Source organism: Taudactylus pleione, unplaced genomic scaffold, assembly GCF_031769625.1.
Source record: "Taudactylus pleione unplaced genomic scaffold, aTauple2 ptg000085l, whole genome shotgun sequence".
NCBI classification, from domain to species: Eukaryota; Metazoa; Chordata; class Amphibia; order Anura; family Myobatrachidae; genus Taudactylus; species Taudactylus pleione.
In genome coordinates this window covers 4,956,651-4,973,734 of record NW_028284487.1, presented here as the reverse complement: position 1 = coordinate 4,973,734, position 17,084 = coordinate 4,956,651, and the positions used below count along the sequence as shown (strand labels likewise).

At 34.0% G+C, this 17,084-nt stretch overlaps 20 non-coding genes across 20 annotated transcripts; all 20 read right to left on the bottom strand.

Annotated features, from left to right (window-relative positions):
- Positions 1-699: 699 nt before the first annotated feature.
- TRNAS-CGA (transfer RNA serine (anticodon CGA)) lies at positions 700-781 on the bottom strand. Its single transcript has one exon. It is a non-coding gene; the product is annotated as a tRNA-Ser (tRNA).
- Positions 782-988: 207 nt separating this feature from the next.
- Positions 989-1,070, bottom strand: TRNAS-UGA (transfer RNA serine (anticodon UGA)). The gene has a single exon. It is a non-coding gene; the product is annotated as a tRNA-Ser (tRNA).
- A 947-nt stretch (positions 1,071-2,017) lies between these two features.
- Positions 2,018-2,099, bottom strand: TRNAS-CGA (transfer RNA serine (anticodon CGA)). Its single transcript has one exon. It is a non-coding gene; the product is annotated as a tRNA-Ser (tRNA).
- A 207-nt stretch (positions 2,100-2,306) lies between these two features.
- TRNAS-UGA (transfer RNA serine (anticodon UGA)) lies at positions 2,307-2,388 on the bottom strand. The gene has a single exon. It is a non-coding gene; the product is annotated as a tRNA-Ser (tRNA).
- A 948-nt stretch (positions 2,389-3,336) lies between these two features.
- TRNAS-CGA (transfer RNA serine (anticodon CGA)) lies at positions 3,337-3,418 on the bottom strand. The gene has a single exon. It is a non-coding gene; the product is annotated as a tRNA-Ser (tRNA).
- Positions 3,419-3,893: 475 nt separating this feature from the next.
- On the bottom strand, positions 3,894-3,975 carry TRNAS-UGA (transfer RNA serine (anticodon UGA)). Its single transcript has one exon. It is a non-coding gene; the product is annotated as a tRNA-Ser (tRNA).
- A 947-nt stretch (positions 3,976-4,922) lies between these two features.
- Positions 4,923-5,004, bottom strand: TRNAS-CGA (transfer RNA serine (anticodon CGA)). The gene has a single exon. It is a non-coding gene; the product is annotated as a tRNA-Ser (tRNA).
- A 207-nt stretch (positions 5,005-5,211) lies between these two features.
- Positions 5,212-5,293, bottom strand: TRNAS-UGA (transfer RNA serine (anticodon UGA)). The gene has a single exon. It is a non-coding gene; the product is annotated as a tRNA-Ser (tRNA).
- Positions 5,294-6,241: 948 nt separating this feature from the next.
- Positions 6,242-6,323, bottom strand: TRNAS-CGA (transfer RNA serine (anticodon CGA)). Its single transcript has one exon. It is a non-coding gene; the product is annotated as a tRNA-Ser (tRNA).
- A 207-nt stretch (positions 6,324-6,530) lies between these two features.
- TRNAS-UGA (transfer RNA serine (anticodon UGA)) lies at positions 6,531-6,612 on the bottom strand. The gene has a single exon. It is a non-coding gene; the product is annotated as a tRNA-Ser (tRNA).
- A 1,478-nt stretch (positions 6,613-8,090) lies between these two features.
- Positions 8,091-8,172, bottom strand: TRNAS-UGA (transfer RNA serine (anticodon UGA)). The gene has a single exon. It is a non-coding gene; the product is annotated as a tRNA-Ser (tRNA).
- Positions 8,173-9,651: 1,479 nt separating this feature from the next.
- Positions 9,652-9,733, bottom strand: TRNAS-UGA (transfer RNA serine (anticodon UGA)). The gene has a single exon. It is a non-coding gene; the product is annotated as a tRNA-Ser (tRNA).
- A 1,479-nt stretch (positions 9,734-11,212) lies between these two features.
- TRNAS-UGA (transfer RNA serine (anticodon UGA)) lies at positions 11,213-11,294 on the bottom strand. Its single transcript has one exon. It is a non-coding gene; the product is annotated as a tRNA-Ser (tRNA).
- Positions 11,295-12,241: 947 nt separating this feature from the next.
- TRNAS-CGA (transfer RNA serine (anticodon CGA)) lies at positions 12,242-12,323 on the bottom strand. Its single transcript has one exon. It is a non-coding gene; the product is annotated as a tRNA-Ser (tRNA).
- Positions 12,324-12,530: 207 nt separating this feature from the next.
- Positions 12,531-12,612, bottom strand: TRNAS-UGA (transfer RNA serine (anticodon UGA)). The gene has a single exon. It is a non-coding gene; the product is annotated as a tRNA-Ser (tRNA).
- Positions 12,613-13,560: 948 nt separating this feature from the next.
- Positions 13,561-13,642, bottom strand: TRNAS-CGA (transfer RNA serine (anticodon CGA)). Its single transcript has one exon. It is a non-coding gene; the product is annotated as a tRNA-Ser (tRNA).
- A 207-nt stretch (positions 13,643-13,849) lies between these two features.
- Positions 13,850-13,931, bottom strand: TRNAS-UGA (transfer RNA serine (anticodon UGA)). The gene has a single exon. It is a non-coding gene; the product is annotated as a tRNA-Ser (tRNA).
- Positions 13,932-15,409: 1,478 nt separating this feature from the next.
- On the bottom strand, positions 15,410-15,491 carry TRNAS-UGA (transfer RNA serine (anticodon UGA)). Its single transcript has one exon. It is a non-coding gene; the product is annotated as a tRNA-Ser (tRNA).
- A 948-nt stretch (positions 15,492-16,439) lies between these two features.
- TRNAS-CGA (transfer RNA serine (anticodon CGA)) lies at positions 16,440-16,521 on the bottom strand. Its single transcript has one exon. It is a non-coding gene; the product is annotated as a tRNA-Ser (tRNA).
- Positions 16,522-16,728: 207 nt separating this feature from the next.
- Positions 16,729-16,810, bottom strand: TRNAS-UGA (transfer RNA serine (anticodon UGA)). The gene has a single exon. It is a non-coding gene; the product is annotated as a tRNA-Ser (tRNA).
- Positions 16,811-17,084: the final 274 nt, after the last annotated feature.

Genomic DNA, 17,084 nt, shown 5'->3' with positions numbered 1-17,084 from the left:
ATATGTGAAATAATTAGTTCATAACATCAAGGCTGCAAACTAGGATTAAATCAGGATTAGGATACAATGGTGAGTATGATGGTTTCCAAAAAATATTGATTTTAATTTTTCAATTACTGTTTATGTTTTAAAAAGAAACAGCTCATGTCAGTGTTATAGAGATATATTTAAGATTAACTTTAAGATGGGAAAGATTTCCTGAGCTTGGTGGCAATTGTTGATTATGATGAAGATGATAATATGTTCTGGAATGAACAAATTAACTTTGTTATGTATCGTACAAAGTGGCTGATGGAAATAATTGCAATACATTCACTGTAATTCCACAGATAGCACTACAGTTTTGTGATATTTGAAAGTATCTGATATGCACATTTCTACCTAGTGCTGCTGATTTGTTAATTAAAAGTTTAGTTGTTATTAACAAAACTAATTTTAACTCAGATCTACACATAAATAACCATTACATCATGAAACAGTAAAAAAAAATTGGAGATGGTTTAATGACATGTTCCTAAAATGCAGGAAGAGCCTCACTGTCTGAGATCACGTGCTTCAAAAAGCAGTCCATTGTGAAATAGGATGCAGGTGAAGGTGATTTAGGATGAGACAGTTACATTGTTCTACATAACATATTTTGCTTTTCTACATCTTAAATGCATATTGTGTTTTTAAATAAGTTTGAAAAGCAAAATGTAACGTAGCTGGCAGGATTTGAACCTGCACAGGGAAACCCCAATGGATTTCGAGTCCATCGCCTTAACCACTCGGCCACAACTACCTGCACGTTGATTTTGTGATGAGCTTCTGTGGAAAAATAATTGCTTTCCATTTCATAATTGTCATTTAAAACCTGTTGCAATTTCTATTTGGTAGCTGCTATATTAATAGTCAAACTATGGGAAATATAATAGCTAGTATAGTTTCCTAGAAAATAAATGAGTCAAGGAAGTATGATCTCTGTTTTTGACATGCTCGAAAAGCAATACGTAGCTGGCAGGATTTGAACCTGCGCGGGGAAACCCCAATGGATTTCAAGTCCATCGCCTTAACCACTCGGCCACAACTACTTCTATACCACTACCAGACATTACCTGGAGTCCAAAATAATTTATTATCGTTCTGTTTATTTCATTGGTCCCATGCTTATTTAATGTAGAATTAGCACACCTGCCACTGCACAATCATAAATTTGTTTATTAACATGCATTTTCTCTCATCATTCATTTCATCTCTGCAGATCTCTCATGATCAAATTTTGCATTCTTTAGTGGCAGTATGGATATTGTGAAAGGCACATCATAGGATTCTGCAAATGTATATGTGAAATAATTAGTTCATAACATCAAGGCTGCAAACTAGGATTAAATCAGGATTAGGATACAATGGTGAGTATGATGGTTTCCAAAAAATATTGATTTAATTTTTCAATTACTGTTTATGTTTTAAAAAGAAACAGCTCATGTCAGTGTTATAGAGATATATTTAAGATTAACTTTAAGATGGGAAAGATTTCCTGAGCTTGGTGGCAATTGTTGATTATGATGAAGATGATAATATGTTCTGGAATGAACAAATAAACTTTGTTATGTTTCTTACAATGTGGCTGATGGAAATAATTGCAATACATTCACTGTAATTCCACAGATAGCACTACAGTTTTGTGATATTTGAAAGTATCTGATATGCACATTTCTACCTAGTGCTGCTGATTTGTTAATTAAAAGTTTAGTTGTTATTAACAAAACTAATTTTAACTCAGATCTACACATAAATAACCATTACATCATGAAACAGTAAAAAAAAATTGGAGATGGTTTAATGACATGTTCCTAAAATGCAGGAAGAGCCTCACTGTCTGAGATCACGTGCTTCAAAAAGCAGTCCATTGTGAAATAGGATGCAGGTGAAGGTGATTTAGGATGAGACAGTTACATTGTTCAACATAACATATTTTGCTTTTCTACATCTTAAATGCATATTGTGTTTTTAAATAAGTTTGAAAAGCAAAATGTAACATAGCTGGCAGGATTTTAACCTGCGCGGGGAAACCCCAATGAATTTCGAGTCCATCGCCTTAACCACTCGGCCACAACTACCTGCACGTTGATTTTGTGATGAGCTTCTGTAGAAAAATAATTGCTTTCCATTTCATGATTGTCATTTAAAACCTGTTGCAATTTCTATTTGGTAGCTGCTATATTAATAGACAAACTATGGGAAATATAATAGCTAGCATAGTTTCCTAGAAAATAAATGAGTCAAGGAAGTATGATCTCTGTTTTTGACATGCTCGAAAAGCAAGACGTAGCTGGCAGGATTTGAACCTGCGCGGGGAAACCCCAATGGATTTCAAGTCCATTGCCTTAACCACTCGGCCACAACTACTTCTATACAACTATCAGACATTACCTGGAGTACAAAATAATTTATTATCGTTCTGTTTATTTCATTGGTCCCATGCTTATTTAATGTAGAATTAGCACACCTGCCTCTGCACAATCATAAATTTGTTTATTAACATGCATTTTCTCTCATCATTCATTTCATCTCTGCAGATCTCTCAAGATCAAATTTTGCATTCTTTAGTGGCAGTATGGATATTGTGAAAGGCACATCATAGGATTCTGCAAATGTATATGTGAAATTATTAGTTCATAACATCAAGGCTGCAAACTAGGATTAAATCAGGATTAGGATACAAGGGTGAGTATGATGGTTTCCAAAAAATATTGATTTTAATTTTTCAATTACTGTTTATGTTTTAAAAAGAAACAGCTCATGTCAGTGTTATAGAGATATATTTAAGATTAACTTTAAGATGGGAAAGATTTCCTGAGCTTGGTGGCAATTGTTGATTATGATGAAGATGATAATATGTTCTGGAATGAACAAATAAACTTTGTTATGAATCTTACAATGTCGCTGATGGAAATAATTGCAATACATTCACTGTAATTCCACAGATAGCACTACAGTTTTGTGATATTTGAAAGTATCTGATATGCACATTTCTACCTAGTGCTGCTGATTTGTTAATTAAAAGTTTAGTTGTTATTAACAATACTAATTTTAACTCAGATCTACACATAAATAACCATTACATCATGAAACAGTAAATAAAAATTGGAGATGGTTTAATGACATGTTCCTAAAATGCAGGAAGAGCCTCACTGTCTGAGATCACGTGCTTCAAAAAGCAGTCCATTGTGAAATAGGATGCAGGTGAAGGTGATTTAGGATGAGACAGTTACATTGTTCAACATAACATATTTTGCTTTTCTACATCTTAAATGCATATTGTGTTTTTAAATAAGTTTGAAAAGCAAAATGTAACGTAGCTGGCAGGATTTGAACCTGCACAGGGAAACCCCAATGGATTTCGAGTCCATCGCCTTAACCACTCGGCCACAACTACCTGCACGTTGATTTTGTGATGAGCTTCTGTGGAAAAATAATTGCTTTCCATTTCATAATTGTCATTTAAAACCTGTTGCAATTTCTATTTGGTAGCTGCTATATTAATAGTCAAACTATGGGAAATATAATAGCTAGTATAGTTTCCTAGAAAATAAATGAGTCAAGGAAGTATGATCTCTGTTTTTGACATGCTCGAAAAGCAATACGTAGCTGGCAGGATTTGAACCTGCGCGAGTCCATCGCCTTAACCACTCGGCCACAACTACCTGCACGTTGATTTTGTGATGAGCTTCTGTGGAAAAATAATTGCTTTCCATTTCATGATTGTCATTTAAAACCTGTTGCAATTTCTATTTGTTAGCTGCTATATTAATAGACAAACTATGGGAAATATAATAGCTAGTATAGTTTCCTAGAAAATAAATGAGTCAAGGAAGTATGATCTCTGTTTTTGACATGCTCGAAAAGCAAGATGTAGCTGGCAGGATTTGAACCTGCGCGGGGAAACCCCAAAAGATTTCAAGTCCATCGTCTTAACCACTTGGCCACAACTACTTCTATTTCAGTACCCGACATTACCTGGAGTACAAAATAATTTATTATCGTTCTGTTTATTTCATTGGTCCCATGCTTATTTAATGTAGAATTAGCACACCTGCCACTGCACAATCATAAATTTGTTTATTAACATGCATTTTCTCTCATCATTCATTTCATCTCTGCAGATCTCTCATGATCAAATTTTGCATTCTTTAGTGGCAGTATGGATATTGTGAAAGGCACATCATAGGATTCTGCAAATGTATATGTGAAATAATTAGTTCATAACATCAAGGCTGCAAACTAGGATTAAATCAGGATTAGGATACAATGGTGAGTATGATGGTTTCCAAAAAATATTGATTTAATTTTTCAATTACTGTTTATGTTTTAAAAAGAAACAGCTCATGTCAGTGTTATAGAGATATATTTAAGATTAACTTTAAGATGGGAAAGATTTCCTGAGCTTGGTGGCAATTGTTGATTATGATGAAGATGATAATATGTTCTGGAATGAACAAATAAACTTTGTTATGTTTCTTACAATGTGGCTGATGGAAATAATTGCAATACATTCACTGTAATTCCACAGATAGCACTACAGTTTTGTGATATTTGAAAGTATCTGATATGCACATTTCTACCTAGTGCTGCTGATTTGTTAATTAAAAGTTTAGTTGTTATTAACAAAACTAATTTTAACTCAGATCTACACATAAATAACCATTACATCATGAAACAGTAAAAAAAAATTGGAGATGGTTTAATGACATGTTCCTAAAATGCAGGAAGAGCCTCACTGTCTGAGATCACGTGCTTCAAAAAGCAGTCCATTGTGAAATAGGATGCAGGTGAAGGTGATTTAGGATGAGACAGTTACATTGTTCAACATAACATATTTTGCTTTTCTACATCTTAAATGCATATTGTGTTTTTAAATAAGTTTGAAAAGCAAAATGTAACATAGCTGGCAGGATTTTAACCTGCGCGGGGAAACCCCAATGAATTTCGAGTCCATCGCCTTAACCACTCGGCCACAACTACCTGCACGTTGATTTTGTGATGAGCTTCTGTAGAAAAATAATTGCTTTCCATTTCATGATTGTCATTTAAAACCTGTTGCAATTTCTATTTGGTAGCTGCTATATTAATAGACAAACTATGGGAAATATAATAGCTAGCATAGTTTCCTAGAAAATAAATGAGTCAAGGAAGTATGATCTCTGTTTTTGACATGCTCGAAAAGCAAGACGTAGCTGGCAGGATTTGAACCTGCGCGGGGAAACCCCAATGGATTTCAAGTCCATTGCCTTAACCACTCGGCCACAACTACTTCTATACAACTATCAGACATTACCTGGAGTCCAAAATAATTTATTATCGTTCTGTTTATTTCATTGGTCCCATGCTTATTTAATGTAGAATTAGCACACCTGCCTCTGCACAATCATAAATTTGTTTATTAACATGCATTTTCTCTCATCATTCATTTCATCTCTGCAGATCTCTCAAGATCAAATTTTGCATTCTTTAGTGGCAGTATGGATATTGTGAAAGGCACATCATAGGATTCTGCAAATGTATATGTGAAATTATTAGTTCATAACATCAAGGCTGCAAACTAGGATTAAATCAGGATTAGGATACAAGGGTGAGTATGATGGTTTCCAAAAAATATTGATTTTAATTTTTCAATTACTGTTTATGTTTTAAAAAGAAACAGCTCATGTCAGTGTTATAGAGATATATTTAAGATTAACTTTAAGATGGGAAAGATTTCCTGAGCTTGGTGGCAATTGTTGATTATGATGAAGATGATAATATGTTCTGGAATGAACAAATAAACTTTGTTATGAATCTTACAATGTCGCTGATGGAAATAATTGCAATACATTCACTGTAATTCCACAGATAGCACTACAGTTTTGTGATATTTGAAAGTATCTGATATGCACATTTCTACCTAGTGCTGCTGATTTGTTAATTAAAAGTTTAGTTGTTATTAACAAAACTAATTTTAACTCAGATCTACACATAAATAACCATTACATCATGAAACAGTAAAAAAAAATTGGAGATGGTTTAATGACATGTTCCTAAAATGCAGGAAGAGCCTCACTGTCTGAGATCACGTGCTTCAAAAAGCAGTCCATTGTGAAATAGGATGCAGGTGAAGGTGATTTAGGATGAGACAGTTACATTGTTCAACATAACATATTTTGCTTTTCTACATCTTAAATGCATATTGTGTTTTTAAATAAGTTTGAAAAGCAAAATGTAACATAGCTGGCAGGATTTTAACCTGTGCGGGGAAACCCCAATGAATTTCGAGTCCATCGCCTTAACCACTCGGCCACAACTACCTGCACGTTGATTTTGTGATGAGCTTCTGTAGAAAAATAATTGCTTTCCATTTCATGATTGTCATTTAAAACCTGTTGCAATTTCTATTTGGTAGCTGCTATATTAATAGACAAACTATGGGAAATATAATAGCTAGCATAGTTTCCTAGAAAATAAATGAGTCAAGGAAGTATGATCTCTGTTTTTGACATGCTCGAAAAGCAAGACGTAGCTGGCAGGATTTGAACCTGCGCGGGGAAACCCCAAAAGATTTCAAGTCCATTGCCTTAACCACTTGGCCACAACTACTTCTATTTCAGTAGCCGACATTACCTGGAGTACAAAATAATTTATTATCGTTCTGTTTATTTCATTGGTCCCATGCTTATTTAATGTAGAATTAGCACACCTGCCACTGCACAATCATAAATTTGTTTATTAACATGCATTTTCTCTCATCCTTCATTACATCTCTGCAGATCTCTCAAGATCAAATTTTGCATTCTTTAGTGGCAGTATGGATATTGTGAAAGGCACATCATAGGATTCTGCAAATGTATATGTGAAATAATTAGTTCATAACATTAAGGCTGCAAACTAGGATTAAATCAAGATTAGGATACAATGGTGAGTATGATGGTTTCCAAAAAATATTGATTTAAATTTTTCAATTACTGTTTATGTTTTAAAAAGAAACAGCTCATGTCAGTGTTATAGAGATATATTTAAGATTAACTTTAAGATGGGAAAGATTTCCTGAGCTTGGTGGCAATTGTTGATTATGATGAAGATGATAATATGTTCTGGAATGAACAAATAAACTTTGTTATGTATCTTACAAAGTGGCTGATGGAAATAATTGCAATACATTCACTGTAATTCCACAGATAGCACTACAGTTTTGTGATATTTGAAAGTATCTGATATGCACATTTCTTCCTAGTGCTGCTGATTTGTTAATTAAAAGTTTAGTTGTTATTAACAAAACTAATTTTAACTCAGATCTACACATAAATAACCATTACATCATGAAACAGTAAAAAAAATTTGGAGATGGTTTGATGACATGTTCCTAAAATGCAGGAAGAGCCTCACTGTCTGAGATCACGTGCTTCAAAAAGCAGTCCATTGTGAAATAGGATGCAAGTGAAGGTGATTTAGGATGAGACAGTTACATTGTTTAACATAACATATTTTGCTTTTCTACATCTTAAATGCATATTGTGTTTTTAAATAAGTTTGAAAAGCAAAACGTAGCTGGCAGGATTTGAACCTGCGCGAGTCCATCACCTTAACCACTCGGCCACAACTACCTGCACGTTGATTTTGTGATGAGCTTCTGTGGAAAAATAATTGTTTTCCATTTCATGATTGTCATTTAAAACCTGTTCCAATTTCTATTTGGTGGCTGCTATATTAATAGTCAAACTATGTGAAATATAATAGCTAGTATAGTTTCCTAGAAAATAAAGGAGTCAAGGAAGTATGATCTTTGTTTTTGACATGCTCGAAAAGCAAGACGTAGCTGGCAGGATTTGAAACTGCGCGAGTCCATTGCCTTAACCACTCGGCCACAACTACCTGCACGTTGATTTTGTGATGAGCTTCTGTGGAAAAATAATTGCTTTCCATTTCATGATTGTCATTTAAACCTGTTGCAATTTCTATTTGGTAGCTGCTATATTAATAGACAAACTATGGGAAATATAATAGCTAGTATAGTTTCCTAGAAAATAAATGAGTCAAGGAAGTATGATCTCTGTTTTTGACATGCTCGAAAAGCAAGATGTAGCTGGCAGGATTTGAACCTGCGCGGGGAAACCCCAAAAGATTTCAAGTCCATCGCCTTAACCACTCAGCCACAACTACTTCTATACCACTACCCGACATTACCTGGAGTACAAAATAATTTATTATCGTTCTGTTTATTTCATTGGTCCCATGCTTATTTAATGTAGAATTAGCACACCTGCCACTGCACAATCATAAATTTGTTTATTAACATGCATTTTCTCTCATCCTTCATTACATCTCTGCAGATCTCTCAAGATCAAATTTTGCATTCTTTAGTGGCAGTATGGATATTGTGAAAGGCACATCATAGGATTCTGCAAATGTATATGTGAAATAATTAGTTCATAACATCAAGGCTGCAAACTAGGATTAAATCAGGATTAGGATACAATGGTGAGTATGATGGTTTCCAAAAAATATTGATTTAAATTTTTCAATTTCTGTTTATGTTTTAAAAAGAAACAGCTCATGTCAGTGTTATAGAGATATATTTAAGATTAACTTTAAGATGGGAAAGATTTCCTGAGCTTGGTGGCAATTGTTGATTATGATGAAGATGATAATATGTTCTGGAATGAACAAATAAACTTTGTCATGTATCTTACAAAGTGGCCGATGGAAATAATTGCAATACATTCACTGAAATTCCACAGATAGCACTACAGTTTTGTGATATTTGAAAGTATCTGATATGCACATTTCTTCCTAGTGCTGCTGATTTGTTAATTAAAAGTTTAGATGTTATTAACAAAACTAATTTTAACTCAGATCTACACATAAATAACCATTACATCATGAAACAGTAAAAAAAATTTGGAGATGGTTTGATGACATGTTCCTAAAATGCAGGAAGAGCCTCACTGTCTGAGATCACGTGCTTCAAAAAGCAGTCCATTGTGAAATAGGATGCAAGTGAAGGTGATTTAGGATGAGACAGTTACATTGTTTAACATAACATATTTTGCTTTTCTACATCTTAAATGCATATTGTGTTTTTAAATAAGTTTGAAAAGCAAAACGTAGCTGGCAGGATTTGAACCTGCGCGAGTCCATCACCTTAACCAATCGGCCACAACTACCTGCACGTTGATTTTGTGATGAGCTTCTGTGGAAAAATAATTGCTTTCCATTTCATGATTGTCATTTAAAACCTGTTCCAATTTCTATTTGGTGGCTGCTATATTAATAGTCAAACTATGTGAAATATAATAGCTAGTATAGTTTCCTAGAAAATAAAGGAGTCAAGGAAGTATGATCTTTGTTTTTGACATGCTCGAAAAGCAAGACGCAGCTGGCAGGATTTGAACCTGCGCGAGTCCATCGCCTTAACCACTCGGCCACAACTACCTGCACATTGATTTTGTGATGAGCTTCTGTGGAAAAATAATTGCTTTCCATTTCATGATTGTCATTTAAAACCTGTTGCAATTTCTATTTGTTAGCTGCTATATTAATAGACAAACTATGGGAAATATAATAGCTAGTATAGTTTCCTAGAAAATAAATGAGTCAAGGAAGTATGATCTCTGTTTTTGACATGCTCGAAAAGCAAGATGTAGCTGGCAGGATTTGAACCTGCGCGGGGAAACCCCAAAAGATTTCAAGTCCATCGTCTTAACCACTTGGCCACAACTACTTCTATTTCAGTACCCGACATTACCTGGAGTACAAAATAATTTATTATCGTTCTGTTTATTTCATTGGTCCCATGCTTATTTAATGTAGAATTAGCACACCTGCCACTGCACAATCATAAATTTGTTTATTAACATGCATTTTCTCTCATCCTTCATTACATCTCTGCAGATCTCTCAAGATCAAATTTTGCATTCTTTAGTGGCAGTATGGATATTGTGAAAGGCACATAATAGGATTCTGCAAATGTATATGTGAAATAATTAGTTCATAACATCAAGGCTGCAAACTAGGATTAAATCAAGATTAGGATACAATGGTGAGTATGATGGTTTCCAAAAAATATTGATTTAAATTTTTCAATTACTGTTTATGTTTTAAAAAGAAACAGCTCATGTCAGTGTTATAGAGATATATTTAAGATTAACTTTAAGATGGGAAAGATTTCCTGAGCTTGGTGGCAATTGTTGATTATGATGAAGATGATAATATGTTCTGGAATGAACAAATAAACTTTGTCATGTATCTTACAAAGTGGCCGATGGAAATAATTGCAATACATTCACTGAAATTCCACAGATAGCACTACAGTTTTGTGATATTTGAAAGTATCTGATATGCACATTTCTTCCTAGTGCTGCTGATTTGTTAATTAAAAGTTTAGATGTTATTAACAAAACTAATTTTAACTCAGATCTACACATAAATAACCATTACATCATGAAACAGTAAAAAAAATTTGGAGATGGTTTGATGACATGTTCCTAAAATGCAGGAAGAGCCTCACTGTCTGAGATCACGTGCTTCAAAAAGCAGTCCATTGTGAAATAGGATGCAAGTGAAGGTGATTTAGGATGAGACAGTTACATTGTTTAACATAACATATTTTGCTTTTCTACATCTTAAATGCATATTGTGTTTTTAAATAAGTTTGAAAAGCAAAATGTAGCTGGCAGGATTTGAACCTGCGCGAGTCCATCACCTTAACCACTCGGCCACAACTACCTGCACGTTGATTTTGTGATGAGCTTCTGTGGAAAAATAATTGCTTTCCATTTCATGATTGTCATTTAAAACCTGTTCCAATTTCTATTTGGTGGCTGCTATATTAATAGTCAAACTATGTGAAATATAATAGCTAGTATAGTTTCCTAGAAAATAAAGGAGTCAAGGAAGTATGATCTTTGTTTTTGACATGCTCGAAAAGCAAGACGTAGCTGGCAGGATTTGAACCTGCGCGAGTCCATCGCCTTAACCACTCGGCCACAACTACCTGCACGTTGATTTTGTGATGAGCTTCTGTGGAAAAATAATTGCTTTCCATTTCATAATTGTCATTTAAAACCTGTTGCAATTTCTATTTGTTAGCTGCTATATTAATAGACAAACTATGGGAAATATAATAGCTAGTATAGTTTCCTAGAAAATAAATGAGTCAAGGAAGTATGATCTCTGTTTTTGATATGCTCGAAAAGCAAGATGTAGCTGGCAGGATTTGAACCTGCGCGGGGAAACCCCAAAAGATTTCAAGTCCATCGTCTTAACCACTTGGCCACAACTACTTCTATTTCAGTACCCGACATTACCTGGAGTACAAAATAATTTATTATCGTTCTGTTTATTTCATTGGTCCCATGCTTATTTAATGTAGAATTAGCACACCTGCCACTGCACAATCATAAATTTGTTTATTAACATGCATTTTCTCTCATCCTTCATTACATCTCTGCAGATCTCTCAAGATCAAATTTTGCATTCTTTAGTGGCAGTATGGATATTGTGAAAGGCACATCATAGGATTCTGCAAATGTATATGTGAAATAATTAGTTCATAACATCAAGGCTGCAAACTAGGATTAAATCAGGATTAGGATACAATGGTGAGTATGATGGTTTCCAAAAAATATTGATTTAATTTTTCAATTACTGTTTATGTTTTAAAAAGAAACAGCTCATGTCAGTGTTATAGAGATATATTTAAGATTAACTTTAAGATGGGAAAGATTTCCTGAGCTTGGTGGCAATTGTTGATTATGATGAAGATGATAATATGTTCTGGAATGAACAAATAAACTTTGTTATGTTTCTTACAATGTGGCTGATGGAAATAATTGCAATACATTCACTGTAATTCCACAGATAGCACTACAGTTTTGTGATATTTGAAAGTATCTGATATGCACATTTCTACCTAGTGCTGCTGATTTGTTAATTAAAAGTTTAGTTGTTATTAACAAAACTAATTTTAACTCAGATCTACACATAAATAACCATTACATCATGAAACAGTAAAAAAAAATTGGAGATGGTTTAATGACATGTTCCTAAAATGCAGGAAGAGCCTCACTGTCTGAGATCACGTGCTTCAAAAAGCAGTCCATTGTGAAATAGGATGCAGGTGAAGGTGATTTAGGATGAGACAGTTACATTGTTCAACATAACATATTTTGCTTTTCTACATCTTAAATGCATATTGTGTTTTTAAATAAGTTTGAAAAGCAAAATGTAACATAGCTGGCAGGATTTTAACCTGCGCGGGGAAACCCCAATGAATTTCGAGTCCATCGCCTTAACCACTCGGCCACAACTACCTGCACGTTGATTTTGTGATGAGCTTCTGTAGAAAAATAATTGCTTTCCATTTCATGATTGTCATTTAAAACCTGTTGCAATTTCTATTTGGTAGCTGCTATATTAATAGACAAACTATGGGAAATATAATAGCTAGCATAGTTTCCTAGAAAATAAATGAGTCAAGGAAGTATGATCTCTGTTTTTGACATGCTCGAAAAGCAAGACGTAGCTGGCAGGATTTGAACCTGCGCGGGGAAACCCCAATGGATTTCAAGTCCATTGCCTTAACCACTCGGCCACAACTACTTCTATACAACTATCAGACATTACCTGGAGTCCAAAATAATTTATTATCGTTCTGTTTATTTCATTGGTCCCATGCTTATTTAATGTAGAATTAGCACACCTGCCTCTGCACAATCATAAATTTGTTTATTAACATGCATTTTCTCTCATCATTCATTTCATCTCTGCAGATCTCTCAAGATCAAATTTTGCATTCTTTAGTGGCAGTATGGATATTGTGAAAGGCACATCATAGGATTCTGCAAATGTATATGTGAAATTATTAGTTCATAACATCAAGGCTGCAAACTAGGATTAAATCAGGATTAGGATACAAGGGTGAGTATGATGGTTTCCAAAAAATATTGATTTTAATTTTTCAATTACTGTTTATGTTTTAAAAAGAAACAGCTCATGTCAGTGTTATAGAGATATATTTAAGATTAACTTTAAGATGGGAAAGATTTCCTGAGCTTGGTGGCAATTGTTGATTATGATGAAGATGATAATATGTTCTGGAATGAACAAATAAACTTTGTTATGAATCTTACAATGTCGCTGATGGAAATAATTGCAATACATTCACTGTAATTCCACAGATAGCACTACAGTTTTGTGATATTTGAAAGTATCTGATATGCACATTTCTACCTAGTGCTGCTGATTTGTTAATTAAAAGTTTAGTTGTTATTAACAAAACTAATTTTAACTCAGATCTACACATAAATAACCATTACATCATGAAACAGTAAAAAAAAATTGGAGATGGTTTAATGACATGTTCCTAAAATGCAGGAAGAGCCTCACTGTCTGAGATCACGTGCTTCAAAAAGCAGTCCATTGTGAAATAGGATGCAGGTGAAGGTGATTTAGGATGAGACAGTTACATTGTTCAACATAACATATTTTGCTTTTCTACATCTTAAATGCATATTGTGTTTTTAAATAAGTTTGAAAAGCAAAATGTAACATAGCTGGCAGGATTTTAACCTGTGCGGGGAAACCCCAATGAATTTCGAGTCCATCGCCTTAACCACTCGGCCACAACTACCTGCACGTTGATTTTGTGATGAGCTTCTGTAGAAAAATAATTGCTTTCCATTTCATGATTGTCATTTAAAACCTGTTGCAATTTCTATTTGGTAGCTGCTATATTAATAGACAAACTATGGGAAATATAATAGCTAGCATAGTTTCCTAGAAAATAAATGAGTCAAGGAAGTATGATCTCTGTTTTTGACATGCTCGAAAAGCAAGACGTAGCTGGCAGGATTTGAACCTGCGCGGGGAAACCCCAAAAGATTTCAAGTCCATTGCCTTAACCACTTGGCCACAACTACTTCTATTTCAGTAGCCGACATTACCTGGAGTACAAAATAATTTATTATCGTTCTGTTTATTTCATTGGTCCCATGCTTATTTAATGTAGAATTAGCACACCTGCCACTGCACAATCATAAATTTGTTTATTAACATGCATTTTCTCTCATCCTTCATTACATCTCTGCAGATCTCTCAAGATCAAATTTTGCATTCTTTAGTGGCAGTATGGATATTGTGAAAGGCACATAATAGGATTCTGCAAATGTATATGTGAAATAATTAGTTCATAACATTAAGGCTGCAAACTAGGATTAAATCAAGATTAGGATACAATGGTGAGTATGATGGTTTCCAAAAAATATTGATTTAAATTTTTCAATTACTGTTTATGTTTTAAAAAGAAACAGCTCATGTCAGTGTTATAGAGATATATTTAAGATTAACTTTAAGATGGGAAAGATTTCCTGAGCTTGGTGGCAATTGTTGATTATGATGAAGATGATAATATGTTCTGGAATGAACAAATAAACTTTGTTATGTATCTTACAAAGTGGCTGATGGAAATAATTGCAATACATTCACTGTAATTCCACAGATAGCACTACAGTTTTGTGATATTTGAAAGTATCTGATATGCACATTTCTTCCTAGTGCTGCTGATTTGTTAATTAAAAGTTTAGTTGTTATTAACAAAACTAATTTTAACTCAGATCTACACATAAATAACCATTACATCATGAAACAGTAAAAAAAATTTGGAGATGGTTTGATGACATGTTCCTAAAATGCAGGAAGAGCCTCACTGTCTGAGATCACGTGCTTCAAAAAGCAGTCCATTGTGAAATAGGATGCAAGTGAAGGTGATTTAGGATGAGACAGTTACATTGTTTAACATAACATATTTTGCTTTTCTACATCTTAAATGCATATTGTGTTTTTAAATAAGTTTGAAAAGCAAAACGTAGCTGGCAGGATTTGAACCTGCGCGAGTCCATCACCTTAACCACTCGGCCACAACTACCTGCACGTTGATTTTGTGATGAGCTTCTGTGGAAAAATAATTGTTTTCCATTTCATGATTGTCATTTAAAACCTGTTCCAATTTCTATTTGGTGGCTGCTATATTAATAGTCAAACTATGTGAAATATAATAGCTAGTATAGTTTCCTAGAAAATAAAGGAGTCAAGGAAGTATGATCTTTGTTTTTGACATGCTCGAAAAGCAAGACGTAGCTGGCAGGATTTGAAACTGCGCGAGTCCATTGCCTTAACCACTCGGCCACAACTACCTGCACGTTGATTTTGTGATGAGCTTCTGTGGAAAAATAATTGCTTTCCATTTCATGATTGTCATTTAAACCTGTTGCAATTTCTATTTGGTAGCTGCTATATTAATAGACAAACTATGGGAAATATAATAGCTAGTATAGTTTCCTAGAAAATAAATGAGTCAAGGAAGTATGATCTCTGTTTTTGACATGCTCGAAAAGCAAGATGTAGCTGGCAGGATTTGAACCTGCGCGGGGAAACCCCAAAAGATTTCAAGTCCATCGCCTTAACCACTCAGCCACAACTACTTCTATACCACTACCCGACATTACCTGGAGTACAAAATAATTTATTATCGTTCTGTTTATTTCATTGGTCCCATGCTTATTTAATGTAGAATTAGCACACCTGCCTCTGCACAATCATAAATTTGTTTATTAACATGCATTTTCTCTCATCATTCATTTCATCTCTGCAGATCTCTCAAGATCAAATTTTGCATTCTTTAGTGGCAGTATGGATATTGTGAAAGGCACATCATAGGATTCTGCAAATGTATATGTGAAATTATTAGTTCATAACATCAAGGCTGCAAACTAGGATTAAATCAGGATTAGGATACAAGGGTGAGTATGATGGTTTCCAAAAAATATTGATTTTAATTTTTCAATTACTGTTTATGTTTTAAAAAGAAACAGCTCATGTCAGTGTTATAGAGATATATTTAAGATTAACTTTAAGATGGGAAAGATTTCCTGAGCTTGGTGGCAATTGTTGATTATGATGAAGATGATAATATGTTCTGGAATGAACAAATAAACTTTGTTATGAATCTTACAATGTCGCTGATGGAAATAATTGCAATACATTCACTGTAATTCCACAGATAGCACTACAGTTTTGTGATATTTGAAAGTATCTGATATGCACATTTCTACCTAGTGCTGCTGATTTGTTAATTAAAAGTTTAGTTGTTATTAACAAAACTAATTTTAACTCAGATCTACACATAAATAACCATTACATCATGAAACAGTAAAAAAAAATTGGAGATGGTTTAATGACATGTTCCTAAAATGCAGGAAGAGCCTCACTGTCTGAGATCACGTGCTTCAAAAAGCAGTCCATTGTGAAATAGGATGCAGGTGAAGGTGATTTAGGATGAGACAGTTACATTGTTCAACATAACATATTTTGCTTTTCTACATCTTAAATGCATATTGTGTTTTTAAATAAGTTTGAAAAGCAAAATGTAACATAGCTGGCAGGATTTTAACCTGTGCGGGGAAACCCCAATGAATTTCGAGTCCATCGCCTTAACCACTCGGCCACAACTACCTGCACGTTGATTTTGTGATGAGCTTCTGTAGAAAAATAATTGCTTTCCATTTCATGATTGTCATTTAAAACCTGTTGCAATTTCTATTTGGTAGCTGCTATATTAATAGACAAACTATGGGAAATATAATAGCTAGCATAGTTTCCTAGAAAATAAATGAGTCAAGGAAGTATGATCTCTGTTTTTGACATGCTCGAAAAGCAAGACGTAGCTGGCAGGATTTGAACCTGCGCGGGGAAACCCCAAAAGATTTCAAGTCCATTGCCTTAACCACTTGGCCACAACTACTTCTATTTCAGTAGCCGACATTACCTGGAGTACAAAATAATTTATTATCGTTCTGTTTATTTCATTGGTCCCATGCTTATTTAATGTAGAATTAGCACACCTGCCACTGCACAATCATAAATTTGTTTATTAACATGCATTTTCTCTCATCCTTCATTACATCTCTGCAGATCTCTCAAGATCAAATTTTGCATTCTTTAGTGGCAGTATGGATATTGTGAAAGGCACATAATAGGATTCTGCAAATGTATATGTGAAATAATTAGTTCATAAC